We start from the raw sequence: 22,497 nt of genomic DNA, 5'->3' as shown, positions 1-22,497 counted from the left end.
CACCCCCATCTGCATTTGGGTCTGTAAGAACCGATGCATCATCCGATCCATATCCGCTTCGGAGATGCTTTTTGTTGACCTGGAAGAGGTAGTCGAGGCAGGCCGGGAGGGCCGCCTCGACGACCTCAAGGGAGATCGATCTTCCTCCTTCGGCTCCGGTGAGAAGCTAGGCGAACGTAGCCAAGAGGAGAAGGATCCGGAGACCCCCGAAGGAGACTTAGTTATTTTAGCTGGCAGAGCCGAGGGGTGAGACTCGGTCCGCCTTTTATGGGATCTATGTCCCTCCTTATCCTTGTGCCTCTTCTCCTTAGTTGAGGAGGCACTAGTTTCCCCAGAGCTCAAACCCGAAGTGGGAGGTTGAGTCCCGCGTAGAGCTGGGGGAACAGAGGGTGCCGAGGCCGCTGAGGCAGCCAGTGCCTGAACAGGAGAGGAAGAAGAAGCTGACTCCTGGGGGAGCTTTCCCACCAGGATCAGCTTGTTCTTCCTATCCTGAAGTGCCCGGGGGTTAAAGGCCGCACAGATCTGGCAGGCCTCTGAGAGATGGGCTGCCCCCAGGCACAAAACGCACTGAGTGTGGCCATCAGCTGGGGAAAGCTTGTGGCCACACTCAGTACATTTGGAAAAAATGGCCTTAGGCCCTTCCGCCATGTTGAACCACTCACACACACACCCAAACGCTAAGGAGGGAGGGGAAGTGACAAGAAAACTAACTACTGTACCAGTAAAATTTTAAAAAACTAACATAAACAAGGGGATTTAAGGTTTTACTAACACACACACTCGATTTTGAATTTTTTTGGTGAACAAAGATTGAAAACTATCTCACCCAGCCAGGAGTTCTTCAAAGTAAAGCTTCTTCAGCCGTGGCAAAAAACGGTTTGAGGTAATGTGGTTGGTAGCAGGGGATTATGGGTAGGGGAGGAGCTAGGAGTTCGGATCTTGGAGCTTGGTAAGCTGCCGGCTCGGATCCGAAGTCGGATCCGATACCCACAGGTTGCAGAGCAAATGAAGTAACTACTTCAGATCATATCTCTGTATTTGAACATACAGATATAATATTAAACCATGTACCTAACAGCATAAAATACATATCAAACACTGTAAGACAGATACTACATGTTTCATACTTCATGTATTATCAAGCATGTGGGCTATGGATTTCTTACAACAGTAAGGAAGGTACAGACATGAATCTCCTGTGTGAGGCCCAAACTAAAACAAGACAAAAAAGTTCATATACATATAAAATATATATACTTATTCTTCTCAAAACACTTGGTTAATCCAGCATTAACAGGCTGCAATGAGAGCAATCATAATCACTACAGAACAGGATGGAATGCCTCTCAACTGTCCAGAAATTTGCAGAATGTCCAGTTTTTGTCTCATATTTTGGTGTGTCCCTCATAAAATTTATGATTTTCCTGGCCAAACATTCAAGATTGAAGTAATAAATAATGACAGGCGTTTGAGTTTCAGGCTTCATATCATTCAGAAAATGTATTCTAATGCAAAACCTGCTATTGTAGCAACTTTCTAAGTTTATAACAGCAACAGTTAAAATCCGTCCCTGATTTTGGGCTTTTGTTCCCTATTACCTTAGGCTTTGTTCAGAATTATTGTGCAACAACATTAAGAGGTGTGGAGGGTGGAAAATATGTTATAATGTTAAAGCTGAGCTCAGGGGTGGACCTCAGTAGGGCTTCCCATAGTACAAAGGAAGACAAAAATAAGAAGTCTAAGAAATGATGTGCATTAGTTTAGCTGGCTCTACTCTGTACACTTTTAACTGTAAAGTAAAAAAAAATATTAAAAACAGTGACTTGCATTTATTTTTCTTTTTTTTTTCTTTTTTACATTAAAACACTAGCATGCACAAAAGTTATGCATGTTGATCTCAACTTCACTTTACGTGAAGAAAAATGCTGTACCTAATTAGTTATGCTATTTAAGATAAAAAGAGTACAAAGCACTGATCTAAAACAATAGCAGCTACATTTTAAGTAGCAAAACAGTTAAAAAACAATAAATTCTGCCAACTATTAGCAACAGCGTGGAAGGACAATTTGCTATTCTGATATGCTGGTTAGGAAAGCAGATGAACAGAGAAAGTTTGAATCAGAACAATAATAACTGAAACCAGACTCTCAAAACATGTATTTTTCAGAGCTCTTCCTTGCTAAAACACCTGATAATCATAGCAGTCTTTTTCATATCTCTGTTAAGATTTTTTTTTAAATTGCAATCTTGTCATCTGCATGAACTATGCTACTGATAACCAGATAATTAAACTTGCCTGAAAATGCTTTGCAATAAGGAAAATAAATTTTAATAGGGAGTAATGTAAACATACAAAGATCTAGTAAATAAGTGTTTCTGGCAGCCATCTTGTGATGGTAGGGCCACAAGCAGATCGGTAAAGAAAGCAGGAGCTAGCAGGATAGGCTTGATGTCTGCGTTACTAGAATCTTCTGTTTTTTGTGGTATTTAAACCCTGCATTTCAGCTGGTTTGGGCTTGCTTGAACCAGGCTCTGCTGAGGTGCATCATCTCTGGGACGTTTTAGAAAATTCCTGAGGGTCCAAGACCAATCTAAGTGCCTTTTCATTTATTTTCACTTATTTTATTGCATTTGCACTTGCCTATCATTTTTATCTGTGCCTTACAGCTAATTTATCACATTTGCACTGTTTTAAAGCAATTTACTGATTAACTGCATTCCATTACTGTTTAACTGTATTTCATTACTATATACTGCAATTCATTACAATTTAACTATATTTTACTCATTTCATTCCTGTTTAACTGCATTTTACTGTATTTCATTACTGTTTAACTGTATTTTATCATACTGTGAGTTCTGTTTATTTCTGTAAGTGGTTAATCTGTGCTTTTCTGTGGGTTTTACTGTGTTTTTTAACCTTAAATTGAGTAGCACAGTCTGGATACAGGTTTGCTGCATCCAGAGCTGTTTGTTTTTGCCTTGCCTTGTGTGTTTCTGGCAGCCATCTTGTGTTGGTAGGGCCCTATCTTCTCTGCTAGTGAGAGTAGCAGGGCTGCCTGGACCTTGTCTGGCATAAGCTGATTGTTAAAGCGAGCAGGGGCTAGCAGGATTGGCTAGATATCTGTGTTACTAGAATCTTCTATTTTTTTGTGGTATTTAAACCCCATGTTTGAGCTGGTTTGGGCTTGTTTGCATGTCGCGCACAGAAGCTGCACTGTTCTTAACCCATTGCAAGGTATTCCAGCTACAAATTTTCCCTTAGTACCACTTGTGTGATTATATAGTAGTACTAATCTTAGACTTTCCACCCTTTACCCCCTTATCTCTCTCTGGCTTCTCTCCCTCAGATTCTGACAAATATGAATGGACAATTTCCTACAGTTTCCCCTGCCAGTCTGGTTGATATGGACATCCTGAGACAGTGTAGCAACTGCCTCATGTACATGTACAATCCTCTACTACTACCACCTAGGAACAAAATTTGTGAGAGATGCAATTACATTAAAAACCTAGAGTCTATGCTCTCTCCCTCACAAGCCAGTATATCTTGCACTGAGAAGGTTGTCAACACAAACACCACACATCAAACACCACCCACACCTACACAACACACACCCATATATGTGGAAGTCCTCAACAAAAACATACCTAAACAAAAGAGACCTCTGAGGCAAAAACACATGTGAACTCCACAGCCCACCATACCACATACCATACATAGTCCACACACCTTTACTTCGCAGCCACTAATGCCTAATCACAAATCTAACATATTAGTCATAGGAGACTCCTTTGTGAGACACACAGATGTGCCTCTCACCAGGCTGGATAAGGAGAAAGTCACAGTTAGTTTTTCAGGTGCCAGAATCCGCCATATCACACATGCATTCAAGTCTCTCAACAGGTACTGTTATGGCGCTGCACCAGTCCATGTTGGCATGAATGACTTGAGACATACCTCCCTGGACTATATGAAGAGAGATATGAGCAAGCTCACTGAATATGTGTCCCAGGCAGGTATGTCCCTAGCCTTAAGCAGCATCCTACCATCACCCAGAATGAAGCCTCAATACAAACATAAAATTATTTACTTTAACAACTGGCTTAGTTTCTGGTCTCATTCCAAGGGGATCCAATACCTGACAGTCTGGGAAGACATGATCGACAGACCATGATGCTTTGCCAGAGATGACCTGAATCTGTCTACCTTGGGCTTCAGGCTTCTGGCAAAGGCTCTTGCCTCCCCCATAGTGCCTTTTTTTAGGCAATGCCATGAGGTCAAAACTACCAACATGAAAATTTCAACAAAAACACAAATTAAAGGGACAAGGTCATAACATCCCTGTATTCTTCCCTTATAAGACCCATTATTGAGTACAGTGCCCCTTTTGGCATGTACCTCACAAAGCACATGCAGCAGCTGGAGAGACCACAGAGGTTCCTCACCAGGAGAATCCACGGGCTCAAACATCTACCTTACACAAACAGGCTAAAAGCCCTGTCCCTCTACTCAGTCTCATACATACTCCTCAGAGGTGGCTTCTGTCTGGCATGCAAAGCAATCTCAGACCTGCCTTAATGGGACTGCTGCATATCCACAAGTCAAGCTTAACTCAAGTAACCCGTACGCAGGACCCTCAACCTGGTCTGTGACATCAATAGGACTTGTTGACAGGACAGATTTGTGTCTCAAAGATTCCCTCTTCTGTTTAATAGACTCCCTCTCCAGGTCAAGCAGAGTACCTCATTATCCCTTTTTAAGCGCAACCTGGATAACTGGATGGGGAACAGAAAATACACCCCTGGGATTCCACCTGCGTCCCTGCTGGACAGGGGCATCGGGTGCTGACTTGTTAGAACATGGGCTAAATTCTTGACTAGGCTTGAAAGTACCTCAGGGCCAATACTCTAGTAAATTCCTATGATCCTATATGGTATAATTAGTGAGTCATACAGCAAGAACTAAAGTAATAGTTATGCATTTACATATTTAGAGACTCAAGCTTATTTCTCTGCCTGAAGGTGACAGTCTTATGTTAACTTACATATAGTGCTCACATTGTTTAATCTGTTTGATTATCATGTGTCAAAAGGCATTTAAAACATTAACACCCTGCAGTGGAAGTTAACTGCTTGTGAAGCTTTCCTTTAAATATTGAGTGGTCTCTTGCTTTAATGGAGACACAGTACAGGCCTTGGATTGGAGACAGCCTTCACTCCATTCACAAAGCAGTACTTTAGGCACTATAAAGGCAAGGTACTTTCAGATACTAAATCAAGAAAGTAGGGATTTGATCAAAATCAAATGACTCAAAAGAGAAGAGCAGTAATCGCACATCATCAAACTACGGACCAGGGCTAGACATAGCTTGCATGCCCACTTTGTAGTTGGGGGGCTTTTGTTTCTTCATAGAGGAATATAGTAAAACTCAGAGGGAGAAAGGAGAGCAAGTGAATGAAAATGAAATGAACCTACAGCCTACATTAAACATAAACTTGAAGTCAGTTTGTATTAAGGATGTGGCCAAGGGCATATAGGGATAGGTCACAGTCTATTTTTAGGAGAATGACATTTTAATAATAGCAGCTCTTGCTTATTGACTGACAAATTAACAGTCTGTGCTAATTTTAATCGCCAAGGGCATTTATTAAGTATGTGATCTCTACACTGAGACACTGCAAAGCATGGTGTCAAAAATCCTAGGTAGTTGAAATAAATAACTTGTGTGACTGCAATGTCATAAGGAGACATGGTAGTCATTTCTGGGGGGTCAAAGGGCACTGGAAGGCATCAAGGAGCACATTTTGAAAATTAATGTAGTTTATACATATTGTGCAGTGCAAGGTGTTACTGAAGCTATTTTATAGATCAGTTTGGATGGAGGAGAGTCTAAATCTGCATATGGAATATTTTGCCTTTTAAAATGTAAGGGTAGATTATTAATAAAATGGAAGAAGGGCTACAATAGATTTTTGACATATACCAGCACATGATTTACCTGGAAACTAGAGTGTGTTATTAACCTTATCAAAATTGTATGTAAAATAATTTGACAGTTTGCAATGGAATGCATGGATTTGCAGTCACGCTTGTTATAAGTTTTTTTTTAAACTAATGGTTCACATTTCACTTGATCAGTGTCTGTACCTCCCTCTGCTTGCATCAAGTTTTGCTATTCATGTTATTTGTAATGTACTGTAAACTGAAATAGATTATTTCTTTATGAAAATAACCTTTGTCACAAGTTAATTGTTTAAATATGCTAAATTAAAATCATTTGTTTATGAAAAACACATCAGAAATACAGTATTTATGTTATCACTGCAGTAATTTATGTTATTTGTTGCTGTCACACCTGTATAAAATGGCTATGCGTCTCATATTACAAATACAAAAGAACGCTAAAGGCAGAAAGTCCAAAAAAGTATCACTATTGTCAGTTCGGCTGGATTTGCTCAGTATTTTTTCCCCAAATAATTACACTAGAGGGCGCCAAAGTCATGCACATTTACATGAATTTAATTGCACTTGAACTGCTGCAAAGGAAGCACCTTATTAGTTAAGCTATTTAACAAGGGCAAAATAAAGGCGGTGATCCAAAAATCTAAAACTATGTTTACTGATAATTCAGGATTAGTACATAGGAAAAAAGTGTGGGAATTTTTAAATAAACAAAGAATGTGTGAAACCATTATATTCTATTTACCTGTTAGCAAGCAAAATGATAAAGGGATGTGTGTCACAGGAAGCTGGTTGCTGAAAACAATAAATGAGCAAAGAAAACTTGAATTAGGGGATACAATAACAAGGAGACTGCAGTCTTAAAAGGTGCTTCCTATAGAGCACAGTATATGATCCTTCCTCCTATAATAGCTTTTGCTTGCAGTCTGTATTATTTGTTCTAATCTGTACTGCTGCCTATGAAGAAAGAGTAAGAACCCAACAAATTAGAGTGTCCCACAGGAATGAGCATTCCTTGCCAACCAGCTACCCAAGGAAAGCTCCTACACATCCCTATTGCAGTAGTCTTGTCTGTTTTCCTGACTGGTCTTCTGACGGAAACCATAATTATACTACTCACACAGTATCAGTGTTTACTTCCTTGGGTCATCCTGAAATATTTACTTACTTAGGAAGGTACAGCTGCCATTTCTGATCAAAATGTTTAGACATTCTTTAACACAAGCTTGCCTCTTGTCTGCCAACCATCTGATTCACTGTTATGATCAAAGATTGTTGTTCCCTCTTTATTTTATTTTTTTATTTTATTTTGTACTGAAAACCCTAGCCTTCTCAATTGCATGCTTCAGCAGAACTCAAGGGATGGGTTTACAATGGGGCGCAGAACTGGGACATTACTCACTCACACCGGTGATGTATCCCCCTCCCCTTTGTATTCAGATGCTTTCCATCATATTTCCAGTGTTTACTGAGAATTCATTGATGGTATGAGTACTGCCAAGGCTCATGAAGACCATCTCATCCTCAGGGAAGGGTGAGTGTTCAGTGACTCTTCATCCCGTCTTCACCCTGACCAGCTCCCCTAGCACCTGACTTGCTTACAGCACCTGGATCAGCTAAATCATATTCCGGCATTTATCTCTATCTCTCTCACTACCTCTACATTTACTTTCATAATCTACATATCAGTCATGTGCCTACTGACAGAAGCATAAATACTAATAGCAGATAATGACTGACCCACTTTAGCTGCCCATTTCCTTCTCTGTTGGGTAAACTGCACATCCTAATTAGCCAACGGATTATTTATTTTCCTCTCCCTTACAAGAACTAGCATATGTCTAACCCACAAATTATTGAATTCTGCTCCTGATTTTGACCTTTAGGCTAGGCTGACCTTGGAGCACTTCAAACATCTTAATTTTCCTGATATATTTGCAACATCTTCCTATGCCATCTTTTGTTCTTCCTTGCCCCAGAGCAGGCCAATGCTGTGCCTAAATAACAGACCATAGAATTTAGTGATTTAAACTCCGACAGACCCAAACAAGCTGAAGGAAGGATAAAGAAATACAGTTAGCAAGGGAAAGCATAAATGGGTACCATGTTTTCTAAGCACAATACAGGTGGTGGGGGAATAGGTCTGCAACAGGGATCAGACTCAAACATCTATGAATATAATAAGTGCCTACACAACTGTACTACATTCTTCATGTCGATCACAGCTGTAATCATAACATAAGGTAAAATTTTCAGAGCCAGTCCTACAGGCAGGGTAGTCTGTTTAATGCTGCGTGAAAGAGTGTAACATATCTTTCAATATGGTAGAGCTGAAACTACTCCAAGACCTAGAAATTACATCCAACAATGTTTTGAAAATATCAGTTGACCGCGTAACCTAGAAGTGGGTAGGAGGTGCGGTTTCATGGATGGAAGATTTTGGAGCAGTCACAGCTAATTCCTGGAGGTGGATAAGTCCTGAGACAGACCATACATCCATCTAGCTTTCTGCTGCCTTTTTCTGCCTTGAGGGTCCTTCTTACTCTTAGACTGTTTTCTTTTTGTTTATTTTTTTTATTTTATCTATTTGTTGATTGGGTAAGTCCACTGGACACAACTGTCTATGTTCAACAGCAATCCAAAAGCACTGTCGAGTTAAGTGACTTGCTCAGTCACACAGTAGGCAAATTCAAGTGGAAGGAATCATACTCTGTACACTGACAACAGGAAGCAGCTCATTAACATCTCAGAGACTGAGTCCTCTGCGATAACTGCCGTTGCCCTGCCCATGGAAATAAGTTGATTAAAAGGGTACTTAATGTTATGCTTTGGAACTGAAGTGCAGAACATGATGTCCCCCCCCCCCCCCCATATTCTCCAACTTTCTAAACAAATTATAAGAAAGTGGTCCAAGTAGAGGCTCCTTTTGCAATTATGTGCTTAAGAGCTGATCCTTCCCATGCTAAGACAGAGACTGTGTCCCCAGACAGAAGACCCTCCTGATAACTGACCCTGTAGCAGCAACCTTGGATGCTGCAGCATCAGCATAATACCCACATTTCAAGGCATGCTTGGCCAACTGTAAACCAATTTGGATTTGCATGAAAAATACATTTTTTAAGGTCTCATCCTCACTCCCCCCCAATTAGCCTGTAGTTGCTTGAAGACATGATGCTGGTATTTGTGAATGTGGGTTTGGCAAATCAGCATGCCAAAAGCGTGAGTTGCTAAAAAGTGTACTAATTTGCCAAGTCTATACTGCAATCTGCTTTCTCTACCGCATGGAAAAGTAATATAACCAGTCCAGGAGCCATTTCAGCTCTCCTACCAGACATTATGGACACAGTATATGGATCTTCAATGGGTTCTTTTTATAAAAACGTATGAGGGTCCTGCACCCTATAAATGTGAGGTTTCTTCAGGTCAGTAGGCTGGGAATCTAGCTCCAGGGAACACAGGGATTCCAGCATGGTTTCTTAAACTAAAGGTACAGCTACAGGACTGGAGGGCCAAATTCCCAGAACGAAGCCCAAACATAGCATCTGTGTAGCCCTATTTGAGGCATATTTGAGGGACCCAAGCCACAACCTTCTCATCACCCAACCCCCAACCCCTCTATCCTCAAGTATTTGCCAATAAATGCACACATTGTATGAAGAAAAATATGAGGCAAAAATATGAAAATTCTTCAAAATTCTGGACAACTGAGATGTATGGTAGTCACATTCATTTATAAATGTTGATACTGCATTTGTGGCATTGCCACTCGACTCCGTTACTCAAGAGTTCTACACAAACGCAAAAAGAACGGGGAAACAAATGTCTGCAATCAGCAACATTTTTTTAACTATTACTTTAATTCACTTTAAAAGTTAGTAGAATAACAGCTTTTCCATCAACATGCATCAACATGAAGTATGGAACTCTAAAGTCTGGCATTAATGACTGACTGTAATCTACAGTAATTTTTTAAAACACCTTTACTGAATTATAATTTGTGACACAGGCAAATTTGCATTTGTATAAAATTAATCAAACTGTATTAACAGGTTCACATTTACAAACATTATGCTTCACATATATTGCTATATATCATATAACCTAAGCAACATTACATAAATTATTCAATTCTTGCCCCCCCCCTTTTTTTTAAAGAAGAAACATCTTTATTAAACCATCACTTACTACATAAGCAATCATATATATTCCTAGATAATCAACATTTCTATGAGGGACAGGGCAAAAAAATGAGGCAAAATCAGTCAGGGATGCTCTGCAAAAAAAGAAACAATGTATGGCAGTTTAACTGTAGCAAGCTGCTTGTTAACCTTGTAACAAGCAGCTTGCTTATGCAGATTGCAGTGACAACTTCAGGGCCCCATTAAATGTGGGGCCCTACTGTGCCCTATCAGCTTAATTGGCCTAAGGATGGCTGCCCTGCTCAGAAGGTCCAAGCATATCTTCTGGAAAGCAGATGTGTCATGAGAGGCTATTGGAAATGTTCTCACGTGAGAAAATATTCAAAAAGTTTAGGTCCTCCGGTGTTAAGTAAGGGTTCAAAGTGTCCTCACTGTCTGCATCATATTCCAAAGGGGAGGACATCTGTGACTTGTAGTCTAGATCCTCCTTCTCATCAGGATCTTCTCCTTAATTTTCAGTTACAGGTCTAGACCAACAGAATGAAACACACTTTCTTGAGGTATTCCTAAATACAGCAAAAAAGAACTAAGGATGTCACAGGTAGATACTGCCTATATGGCAAATACATGAAGACATATAGGTTCATAGGCAGGTACTAGGCTATCTGCCCGAAGGCATTTATAAGCCCAGCCAGAATGTGTTAGCTTTCGCTGCCACCTTAGATTAGTTCCCTGTGCCTCTGTCCAGCAGAGCCACTGAAGTGATCCCAGAGGTAAACTTTCTGTTTCCCATCCACTCGTCAAGATTTCTTCTGAATAGTGTTAGCGAGGAGCTCTGCCTAATGTAGATTGGGATCTTGTTCCAAAGCATGGGAAGTCTCTGGGACAGGAATCTATCCCTCCAACACGTCCTATTTATTGTTGTAGTAAGGTTTAGATCCCTAGAGCGTGTGGCTCATGGGGATAAGGTTTTCATTAGGTGGAGCACGTCCATCAATTCTGGGTTGGACATGGCCTTGTATGTCAGGCAGACATCACCTCTGAGCAGGTGGTATACAACCGAGTACAGCTGTAATTTCTTCAGTCGAGCTGCATAGGGCATCGGTTTAAGGCCAGTGATCCTCTTGGTGAGGTACTTATGTGGTCTTTCCAGCTATTGCAGATGTCTTGTAAGGGGCATTTGAGGTGGAAAAACATTAGTCCAGCCTAAGCAGAAGTGTTTTCAACTCTAAAAGTTGAGTCCAATACTGGACTCAGCCTGCAGCTTAGATCACTGATGTCATGACCACAACAATGATCCATAGCAAAAACATTTTGATTTCATTTTGAAAGTAATACTGTTTGCTGAGCCCTCACTGTGGGTAGAAAAGTTACAAAGTTTAGGCCCTGCAATAGAAAACGCATTAGATAAACAAACTAATGAAAGCTGGGCAACGATCAAGGGAGAATTATTGACATTTGTCATTAGTGTCCTGCTTACAGTGACTGAATCTGCAATGTCCTACTGAAGAATATGTAAAGGTTTGTGTGAAATGAATCACAGTTAAAGACTCTAATTACATATGGCTTCACCAATGAACCAGCATATTTTAAGTGTCATTTGTAGTCTAGTCACATCATTTGCAGATGAAGCTGAGACGTCTGAGAGCACAAATTGTAATGCTGTAACTAGAAAACCTTTACCCAGGGCTTGCCGAGTTTCATTAGTTACTAAGTTGCTAACCCAACAGCAAAGAGTAAGCACTTAGGTACTTAAAGAACATTTGTTAAGAAGTCAAACTAACCACAGTCTAACCAAACATCATCAGGTATTTGTATTTCACCACTGACTCAATAATGCACCTCTGTTGTGCCAGAATGCTCCACTTTTAGTTCACAATATTCAGACAAGCCTATGTCTCAAACATCATAGTCTTAGTTTTTACTGAGATTAACCTTAAGGCTCTTATAGCTAAAACGTTGGTATATCTGAGTCAAACCGTAGCTATACTTACAAGAAATGATCATGCATGACTAATCAGATAGTAAGACAGTTGTGTTATACATATATTGAAACGTATTTATTTGTGTATAAACATACACACACACTTACATAAACAAGTAAATATACATATATATATATATATATGTGTGTGTGTGTGTGTGTATATAATATATATATATATATGTGTGTGTGTGTGTGTGTGTGTGTGTATATAATATATATATATATATATATATATATATATATATATATATATATGGAAAGCATACAAATAATCAAACATTTGGAATGCCATTTTTTTTTTATAATGGCAGAAGTGATTGCAACTCATTTGGTTACTTCTGCTGACATTAGGTCTGTGTGAGATCTCAAATAGTGGGGACAAGGGAATTTGCTTTTTCCTCAATACAGAGCAATCTTGAGGTTGGTATACATCATTAATTGGGGGTAGGGGTGCCCTCCTGCTAAAAACATGCTTTCTCTTTGAGTTCTTTAATTTGTCTTCAATCATTTGCCATTCGAAAATGTGATTTTTCAATATTTATTTTTTGAGGTGACTGCCTCAAAGAAGTCACTCAGGTTCAGGAGGCATGATCTGCCTTTCACATACCAGAACTGGGTGGGATCCAGAGTTTGGAGGTTACCAATGTCTTTGTTTATGAGTTCCATGATGATACGTTCCATGGCCTTACAGACCAGGCTCGTCTGGCTAATAGGTCGATAGTTCCCAGGATCAGTGGTGGTTCCCCCTTTGTGGAGTGGGATAAATGTTGCTGTGCACCATTCAGTGGGCACAAAGCCTGATGAGAGGCTATTATTAAACATGGTGCTTAAGTGGGGAGCCACTTCATTCTGAAGTTCGTGTAAAACGCAGCCTGGGATGTTGTCTGGTCCCATGGATACTGTATTTTTGGCTTTAGAGAGTGCAGCTTTTACATGCATAGTTGTGATTACAGGGACTCTGCATTCTTCCTGTATAGATATGGGCCCTTTAGGGGATGAGAGGTGGGTAAAGTTAGCACTGAACCTATCTGCCAGGATGTTAGCAATATCAGTTGGTTCTGTAATTTTCATGCCTTTGTGCTGTAACTCAGGGCAGATCTGGGTGTTGCCATCTAGATTCTTGACATAGCTATAGAATGCTTTGTGGTTGTCCTTGGATTAAGTGGCAATTTTGTTTTCATAGCTAGCTTTGGAGGATCTTATAAGGGATCTCAGCTTCTTACTGAGGCTGACCAGGGAACTCCTCCACTCATGGGATTTTACTCTCTTTTGCAAAAGTTTTTTCCTTTTGTTGTACAGTTTGTTTATGGCAGGGGAACCACCAGATTGGCTTCCTTTTTTTGAAGGATAGTGTCTTGGTTCTGTTTGGGATAGCATGATCCATGCACTCGTGTAAGTGCTTATATAGTGCATTTGTGTAGGATTCAGCAGTTGTAACTGTATTGTCCATCTGCATGGGTGTCATGAAGTTCACCACTTCTGTCTTAAGAAGCATGAAGTTGGCTTTGGAGAATTTTTTTACTGTGGTTTCCTTAATGGGGGGGTGGGAATGGGATGTGGATATCAAGGGTGATAAGCTTATGGTCGGATCGGACCAACGAGGAGTTGACTTCAGGTGTGGAACTCCGGTCACTCATGCTGGTAATGACTAGGTCTAGGATATTGTTGCCCCTGGTGGGGGTGTGGATAAGTTGATCTAGGGCATTGGAGTTTATGAATTCAAGAAAGCGTTGAGCTAAGGAGTTGGTACATGAGTAGTTTTCCCAGTTAATGGTGGCGTAGTTGAAGTCACCCATTATTAGGGTGTTTGGTTGAACCCTAATATTTTCCAGTACATCAAGAATAGAGGAGTGGGAATCCTGGGGCATGGTGGGGATCTGTAGCAAGCTACAATTTGGATTGCAGTTTTGCCCAGAGTTAGTTGCACTTGGATAACCTCGGATGCATTATGCTGAGCAACTAGCCTGGACTTGTGGATATCCTTAATGAATATGGACACACCTCCACCTTTGGTGTTTCAGTCCAGGTTACATGGCCGAAAAGTGTGGTATGAGTTGTATCCTGGTAGTGCAGGGTTGCTCTCTGGAGCCTTGAACCAGGTCTCAGTCACTGCACAGATATCGATGTTCTGCATTTTAAAGAGTGCTTCGAGTGAGTGCATTTTAAGATTTAGACTTCTAGCATTGAGTAGCATCACCCGCAGTTTTTGCTTGCCTGTTGCTGTTATGGTGGTGAATTTGTTATTTGAACCCATACATAATATATACAAATATTAGAACTTATTTAACTTAAAAATAAACAATATATATTTTAAAATATGACTAAATAAAAGTGCAGTAAGCAATATTAGTTGGAAACAGTAAAATACAGGAGAAATGTAACCTCAAAAATGACTAAATTAAAGTGCAATAAGCAAATTCAAGCAAGAAAAAGCAAACGGAGGTATTTATAATCAAGCAAAGTCTCTCTTTCTCCTTTCTGCTGCTGTAGTAGTCTGCAGGATGCCAACACAGGATCCGCTGAGCTAAAACAAGCACAAACCCAAGCAAACACAGGTTTTTAAGGCAGAAAGTTAAAAGGGATAGAAAGCAGCCCCGAACGGCCAATAAGGTACAATGTCAGAGCTGGAAACCACTCCTCTAGTGATAGATAGGCTGCTCAGTGCTTACCACTCCCACTGATAAGCAGAAATACTTCTTTCTACCACAGCAAGGTCTGGACAATTCAGAAACTCAAGATACAGTCCTAAAATCAGCAAATCTGAAATTGAGACTATTCTAGCAAGATAAAATGGTCGGAAACAAGCAAACAGATAGAATGTTTTTGGGGGGGGGGTTGTTTTTTTTGTTTTGGAAACAAAAATACAGTTCAAATAACAGTAAATTCATTTTTAAAACACATAAAAGGTTAGAGCACTTGAGTGTGTAGCCTACAACAGTAAATGCAGTTGAATTATTTTAAAATATGACTAAATAAAAGTACAGTAAGCAATATTGGTTGGAAACAGTAAAATACATTAGAAATATATGCAATAACTTCAAAAACAGCTAATTTAAAGTGCAGTAAGCAAATTCAAGCAAGAAATAGCAAACTGAGGTATTTATAATCAAGCAAAGTCTCTCTTTCTCCTTTCTGCTACTGTAGTAGTCTGCATGATGCCAACACAGGATCCGCTGAGCTAAAACAAGCACAAACCCAAGCAAACACAGATTTTTAAGGCAGAAAGTTAAAAGGGATAGAAAGCAGCCCCAAACGGCCAATAAGGTACAATGTCAGAGCTGGAAACCACTCCTCTAGTGATAGATAGGCTGCTCAGTGCTTACCACTCCCACTGATAAGCAGAAAGACTTCTTTCTACCACATCAAGGTCTGGACAACTCAGAAACTCAAAATACAGCCCTGAAATTAGCAAATCAGAAATTCAGACTATTCTAGTAAGAGAAAATGGCAGAAAATGAGCAAACAGAATTTTTTTGAAACAGTCAGAAATACAGTTCAAACTACAGTAAATTCACTTTTAAAATGTAGAAAAGGCTAGCGCACTTGAATGTGTAGTCTACAATGGTAAATGCAGTTAAATTATTTTAAAATATGACTAAATAAAAGTGCAGTAAGCAATATTAGTTGGAAACAGTAAAATACAATAGAAATGAATGCAGTAACTTCAAAAACGGCTAAATTAAAGTGCAATAAGCAAATTCAAGCAAGAAATAGCAAACTGAGGTATTTATAATCAAGCAAAGACTCTCTTTCTCCTTTCTGCTGCTGTAGTAGTCTGCAAGATGCCAACACAGGATCCGCTGAGCTAAAACAAGCACAAACCCAAGCAAACACAGGTTTTTAAGGCAGAAAGTTAAAAGGGATAGAAAGCAGCCCCAAACAGTCAATAAGGTACAATTTCAGAGCTGGAAACCACTCCTCTAGTGATAGATAGGCTGCTCAGTGCTTACCACTCTCACTGATAAGCAGAAATACTTCTCTCAACCACAGCAAGGTCGAGACAACTCAGAAACTCAAAATTCAGACCTGAAATCCAGACTATTCTAGCAAACAGATAGAAGTTTTTTTTTTTTTTTTGGAAACGGTCAGAAATACAGTTAAAACAACAGTAAATTCATTTTTAAAACACAAAAAAAGGCTATCGCACTTGAGTGTGTAGCCTAAAACAGTAAATGCTGTTGAATTATTTTAAAATATGACTAAATAAAAGTGCAGTAAGCAATATTAGTTGGAAAAAGTAAAATACAGCAGAAATAAAAGCAGTAACTCCAAAAATGGCTAAATTAAAGTGCAATAAGCAAATTTAAGCAAGAAAAAGCAAACTGAGGTATTTATAATCAAGCAAAGTCTCTCTTTCTCCTTTCTGCTGCTGTAGTAGTCTGCAGGATGCCAACACAGGATCCGCTGAGCTAAAACAAGCAATATAAACAAGCATATACAACTGTAAGTAAAATAGTAATGCACCAAGGACAGATACCTGGGGATACCACACGGTATATGCTCAACATGGACTTAATATGTCCTTACTTCACATTGAAGGTCCTATTTTACAAATATAAGTTTATCTGTAAAAGAACAAGCTCTGTTTCCAGCTTGGCTGGATACACAGACTGAGATGCTTTTGGTAGGGCAGCAAACATCACAGAAGGATGCTTTCTTTCATCCAGTGTATGTTTCCCTTTCTGTAGTCAGATTGCTGATTAGTCAGTAGCCCATATAACTTCAAGTCTTGACCCTAGCTGCACTGTAGATTTCTTTTTCAGGATTCAGGCTAATTGTGAAAGTGAAGGGATAGATTGTTAGGACTCTGCATTCTTTATGGGACAGTAAAATACAGTAGAAATGAATGCAGTAACTTCAAAAATGGCTAATTTAAAGTGCAATAAGCAAATTCAAGCAAGGAAAAGCAAACTGAGGTATTTATAATCAAGCAAAGTCTCTCTTTCTCCTTTCTGCTGCTGTAGTAGTCTGCAGGATGCCAACACAGGATCTGCTGAGCTAAAACAAGCACAAACCCAAGCAAACACAGGTTTTTAAGGCAGAAAGTTAAAAGGGATAGAAAGCAGCCCCAAACGGCCAATAAGGTACAATTTCAGAGCTGGAAACCACTCCTCTAGTGATAGTTAGGCTGCTCAGTGCTTACCACTCTCACTGATAAGCAGAAATACTTCTCTCAACCACAGCAAGGTCGAGACAACTCAGAAACAAAAAATACAGTCCTGAAATCCAGACTATTCTAGCAAGAGAAAGTGGTGGGAAACGAGCAAACAGATAGAAGTTTTTTTTTTTTTTTTTTTTTTTTGGAAACAGTCAGAAATACAGTTAAAACAACAGTAAATTCATTTTTAAAACACAAAAAAAGGCTATCGCACTTGAGTGTGTAGCCTAAAACAGTAAATGATGTTGAATTATTTTAAAATATGACTAAATAAAAGTGCAGTAAGCAATATTAGTTGGAAAAAGTAAAATACAGCAGAAATAAATGCAACTCCAAAAATGGCTAAATTAAAGTGCAATAAGCAAATTCAAGCAAGAAAAAGCAAACTGAGGTATTTATAATCAAGCAAAGTCTCTCTTTCTCCTTTCTGCTGCTGTAGTAGTCTGCAGGATGCCAACACAGGCTCCGCTGAGCTAAAACAAGTAATATAAACAAGCATATACAACTGTAAGTAAAATAGTAATGCACCAAGGACAGATACCTGGGGATACCACACGGTATATGCTCAACATGGACTTAATATGTCCTTACTTCACATTGAAGGTCCTATTTTACAAATATAAGTTTATCTGTAAAAGAACAAGCTCTGTTTCCAGCTTGGCTGGATACACAGACTGAGATGCTTTTGGTAGGGCAGCAAACATCACAGAAGGATGCTTTCTTTCATCCAGTGTATGTTTCCCTTTCTGTAGTCAGATTGCTGATTAGTCAATAGCCCATATAACTTCAAGTCTTGACCCTAGCTGCACTGTAGATTTCTTTTTCAGGATTCAGGCTAATTGTGAAAGTGAAGGGATAGATTGTTAGGACTCTGCATTCTTTATGGGCCTGTGCTTCAGTGAAGGAACAGCATAAACTAACTTTCAGATCTCAAGGAAAAAAGCTCCATGTTTTTAATGAATAAGTAAAAATTAATAACAGAGGTTCAGGACAAATGATTACAGGCTCACAGGAAGTTTGGATAAAGGCCACCAAGACTACACACTCGTATACCTAGGAATTTCCTTTACCCACTTGATTATATTAGCAACTGATACATCAAAAAACTGAATTCTGTAAAAAAAAACAAAGATGTTATCAGTTGTTTTGAACAATTAAAATGTTGGGGCTTATTTAACTGGGAATCTACTAATATTGATTTATATTTATTTATTTCCATTTGTTAACTAGAGTAATCCAACTGGGAGGATGCCTATTTTTAGAGGGAGAAAAGCTCTACAAATAATAGAAAAAAATGCACTGGAATAACATATACATTTGTTAACAATAGCATATTTTGTGAATAAAATGTTTGAAGAGCATCTTAGCACTGTCAGTTTTAACATACACATAGAACATTATTAATTATTTTGATTGAAGCATATACATGTGTTATATACATAAAGTTTGCATTTATGATATTTACAAATATTTATAAGTTTATATAGCACACTGGAAAGTATGCTGCTGAACATGGCAGTCTGAGACTAAGTTACAAACATTAGAAAACATGGCTGACCAGAGATCGCCATCTTTGATTTGGAGAAAAGAGAAGTATATGACAAACAGCAGAGCACCTACCGTGGATCTGTGATGGAATACCACCTGTTACTTTTATGCTCTCTAAGAATGCACCTGCCACCCTTACTGTGTGGGTTCTGTCCCTTAGGCAGTTTGCTATCCAGCTAACTACATGGGGATTATTTTGGTGCACATTTAGCTTATGAGTTATGTTAGTATGTGGTATGGTATCGAATGCTTTGGTGAGGTGAAGGTATACTGAATGGACAGCCTGATCACTGCCCATGGTGTATGTTGCTCTCTGCCATGACAGTTTTTTTTTTTTCAGGTGGATCACCGTCTGCACCATTTTTACAAATAAGGACTTAATATCACCTTCATTGCAGTTAGCTGCTGTAGAATGACAAAAGAGGTTGCAATTAATAGATATTAAGATTGCAACTAGGGTTCATTTATGATTTTAAGTATAGTCATAAGGATAAGGTCCAGTTCAAATTGATTACTCTTTTACAGATTTTAAAAGGCTCAAGAAATATTTGCATTATGTTCTAAAGTAAGTGCTAAATCATTGTTATGTACAGTGTAAAATATTTATTTATTTAAGTTTGTGTTTAAATTAATTGTTGATACATTTGAGCCTTCATGCCTGAAGAACTTGTATTCTGCTTGAAAGCAAGTGATAGCAGTTTGCTTGAGTTAAATGTCAGTTTAATAAAATTTTACATTTTATAAGGCTTACACAGTTTAGTGTTTCTGCAGTTTTGTGCTATTGTATAGCTAATTGCTAGTTTTAATTTTTCTTTCTGTGAGTGAATTTTCCTTCCACGTGGGTGTGTTTTGAGGGTTTATATTTACTTTTAAACTACTCAAAGACGAATTTTGCCTACCTCTTACAAACAGATTGAAGGCACACATTTTTCCTGTGTTCTTAGAAACTGCAAGGCCAGCATATTAAATAGACCCCCTTTCTCTTTCTGGCTATTTACAAGAAATCCTACAAACTGACACCTGCCTCATATAACAAATTGCCTAGCTAACTAAAATCATTAGGTAATCTCTTACAATAAAAAAAAAAAAAAAATTACCCAAGATTACAAATATGTCTACTTTACTAACTGTTAACATGGCTCATATTACAGCATAGTCATTAAGTCTTCTGCCTGCTAAAAACCAAGATATTATAGCTCAGCCTCTTTACATTTTGTAGCTAGTACAGACTGAATTTCAATTTACTTTATCACATACAGCAACTTGCATTATAATACTTGCTTATACTGTACAACTATACTGTATCTAAATATCTTGTTTATGTATTAATTCATTCTAACTGTTGCATTACCTTTACCTTATGGTTCAGGTTGTGTCTGAAGACAGTCCTGTACCAGACTACATACCCAATTATCAAACTAAATAAATAAAGTATAGCATAGTCATTACTGTAAGAATATGGTAGTAGACTGCACAAGATTTCTATATATAGGAAATCTTTTTAATGTTTATTTGTATGTGTGTATGTGGTGACTTATTTTTAAAAGGCATTGTGTACGTACAATGTTATGTTGCAGAATTAATGTTTAGTGTTTTTAGTCACTATGGCACCTGCGACTTGCCGTAAGTACTTTAAGGTTAGAGAATGGGCGCCCTATACATCGCCACTCTGATTGAAGAACCAACGTGAAAAATAAGTCCATCACTTCATTGGAGCATATTAAGCTGCTGTGGAGCTTAGACTGTAAGAAAGCAAACAGCCACCATTATTTTACTTTCACTAAGCAGCTCAGGCTACCTCCCTCCTTCCCACAGGATGGGAGATCTGGCATCAGCCACCGTCTCCCATACTCCCATCCTGGTGCCTCTGACACCCATGCCTCAAGTCAAACATAGGTCATCTGTGGAGTAGTTATGGCTTTATCCCGCTGTACCACAGGGTCAATTTGCCTTCCTGGACCTTAATGGAAAATCATTCTATCACAACAAGCTCTCACCACAGTTTTACTTGGCAAGATTGCCTGAATGACATATACCTAATTGAGAAATCTGGAAGTTATGGTGTTTTTTGCAAAACAGATGGTATAAACACAACAATTATTACTGAAAACTCAGTACAAATTGATTGGCATCAACCTGTGCATACAGCAGATCCCTAAGTCAGGTTTAACAATTAGAAAGAAAAGAAAAATCTTGTATGAACAATACAGCAAGCCTGAGGAACATCAGTTATTCTACAAGACTTCAGACATTAAAGCTTTTTTTCTGTTAGATATAGGCTCCTACGGAGAGACCTCTTAAGGTTTAAAATCATAAATAACACTCATCTGGCAGCATCACTGGATATCACATTAGCATCTGATGATTAGAATACAAGAAATAACAAATGTCTGGTTAGGATTCCTAGAAATGACAGAGTAGTGATAAGACTAACATCGCCTCATTTAGAGGCGGATGTCTGTGTAAATGTCTGGTTAGGATTCCTAGAAATGATAGAGTAGCGATAAGACTAACACCGCCTCATTTAGAGTCGGATGCCTCTGTAATACTCTATTCTTGGAGACCAGGCAGACAACTAGTATCACAAAGTTTAAGAGCTTAGTAGATAAACGGGCAGCTGGCTAAGCGTTCGATCAAAGGTTTTGTACTAATAGGCTCCCAGCTAGTTTTATATGAGACTGTAGGCCTGCATACCCTGTAATAAATTTAAATACTATCTGCTTACCTAAGTCAGTATAAGATCTATAATGCTCACTATCTATTCTTATTCTGTTACCAAGTCCTTGACTCTGAAATGCTTGGCAACAACTAACCACCAAATGGGAATTTTGGGAATCCTATCCTCGTACTTTAGGCGGGACTTACATATTCCAACAACTATTTGACATAAACAGGTACAGTTATGTTTCCAACAATGTGCATCTCTTCTTTAACCTCTTTACATTATCGTTAGTAATGCAAATGTCCTTCCTAAAACTATTTATCTTCTTTTTCAGAATCAATTGGTATTGATGAATACCTTGTTTTAAAGCATATGCTAAACAGAACATATCCAATGTATAAAGCAGAACTTAAGGCTCCATTTTATGTACTTTATTTAATGTACTACATGAGCATAGGTATGAGCTATCATAAAGATTTTGTGTAGTTCAGGCAGAAGACTGACGTTGATGAAATACAAAATAATATGAAAATTATAGTAAATAGCTATTATTTGTGCAATGAATATGCTCAGCAAAGCTTAGCCCTTGAATGCAGCTCAATTACATGTTTGTTGGAGGAAGTGGCATCACAAACTCATTATCTGTAAGTCCAGCAGCTCTAAGAGAGGGTGGATATGGGGACGGCAGTGTTTGGGTAACCTAGTTATGCTGAAAGCATTCAGTCAGGAGAGTGAAGTAAATTTCATTTGCCCCTCCTTGAAACTTAACTCTTATAGTAGGACAGCACACTTGTCTACTACTATTGTGAAAAGGAGACTGCTAAATGGGTTAGTGCAGAAAAAAAAAAACAGCAATGTAGTAACCAGGAAACACCTACACCTGGATGCTGACAAGCGTCCATGTTTAATTGCCAAAGATATTCCTTCCGATTGAGGTCATCCTAGGCATCAAAATTATTAACCACTCTGATAACTTTATAAATGACTGAAAAAGTAAATTTGATCTTGTTAGTGTTAATACACTTGCTGGCACTTCTA

This window comes from Protopterus annectens, chromosome 14.part0, assembly GCF_019279795.1.
Source record: "Protopterus annectens isolate FY-2018-M chromosome 14.part0, PAN1.0, whole genome shotgun sequence".
NCBI lineage: Eukaryota > Metazoa > Chordata > Ceratodontiformes > Protopteridae > Protopterus > Protopterus annectens.
This window is presented reverse-complemented; position numbering follows the sequence as displayed.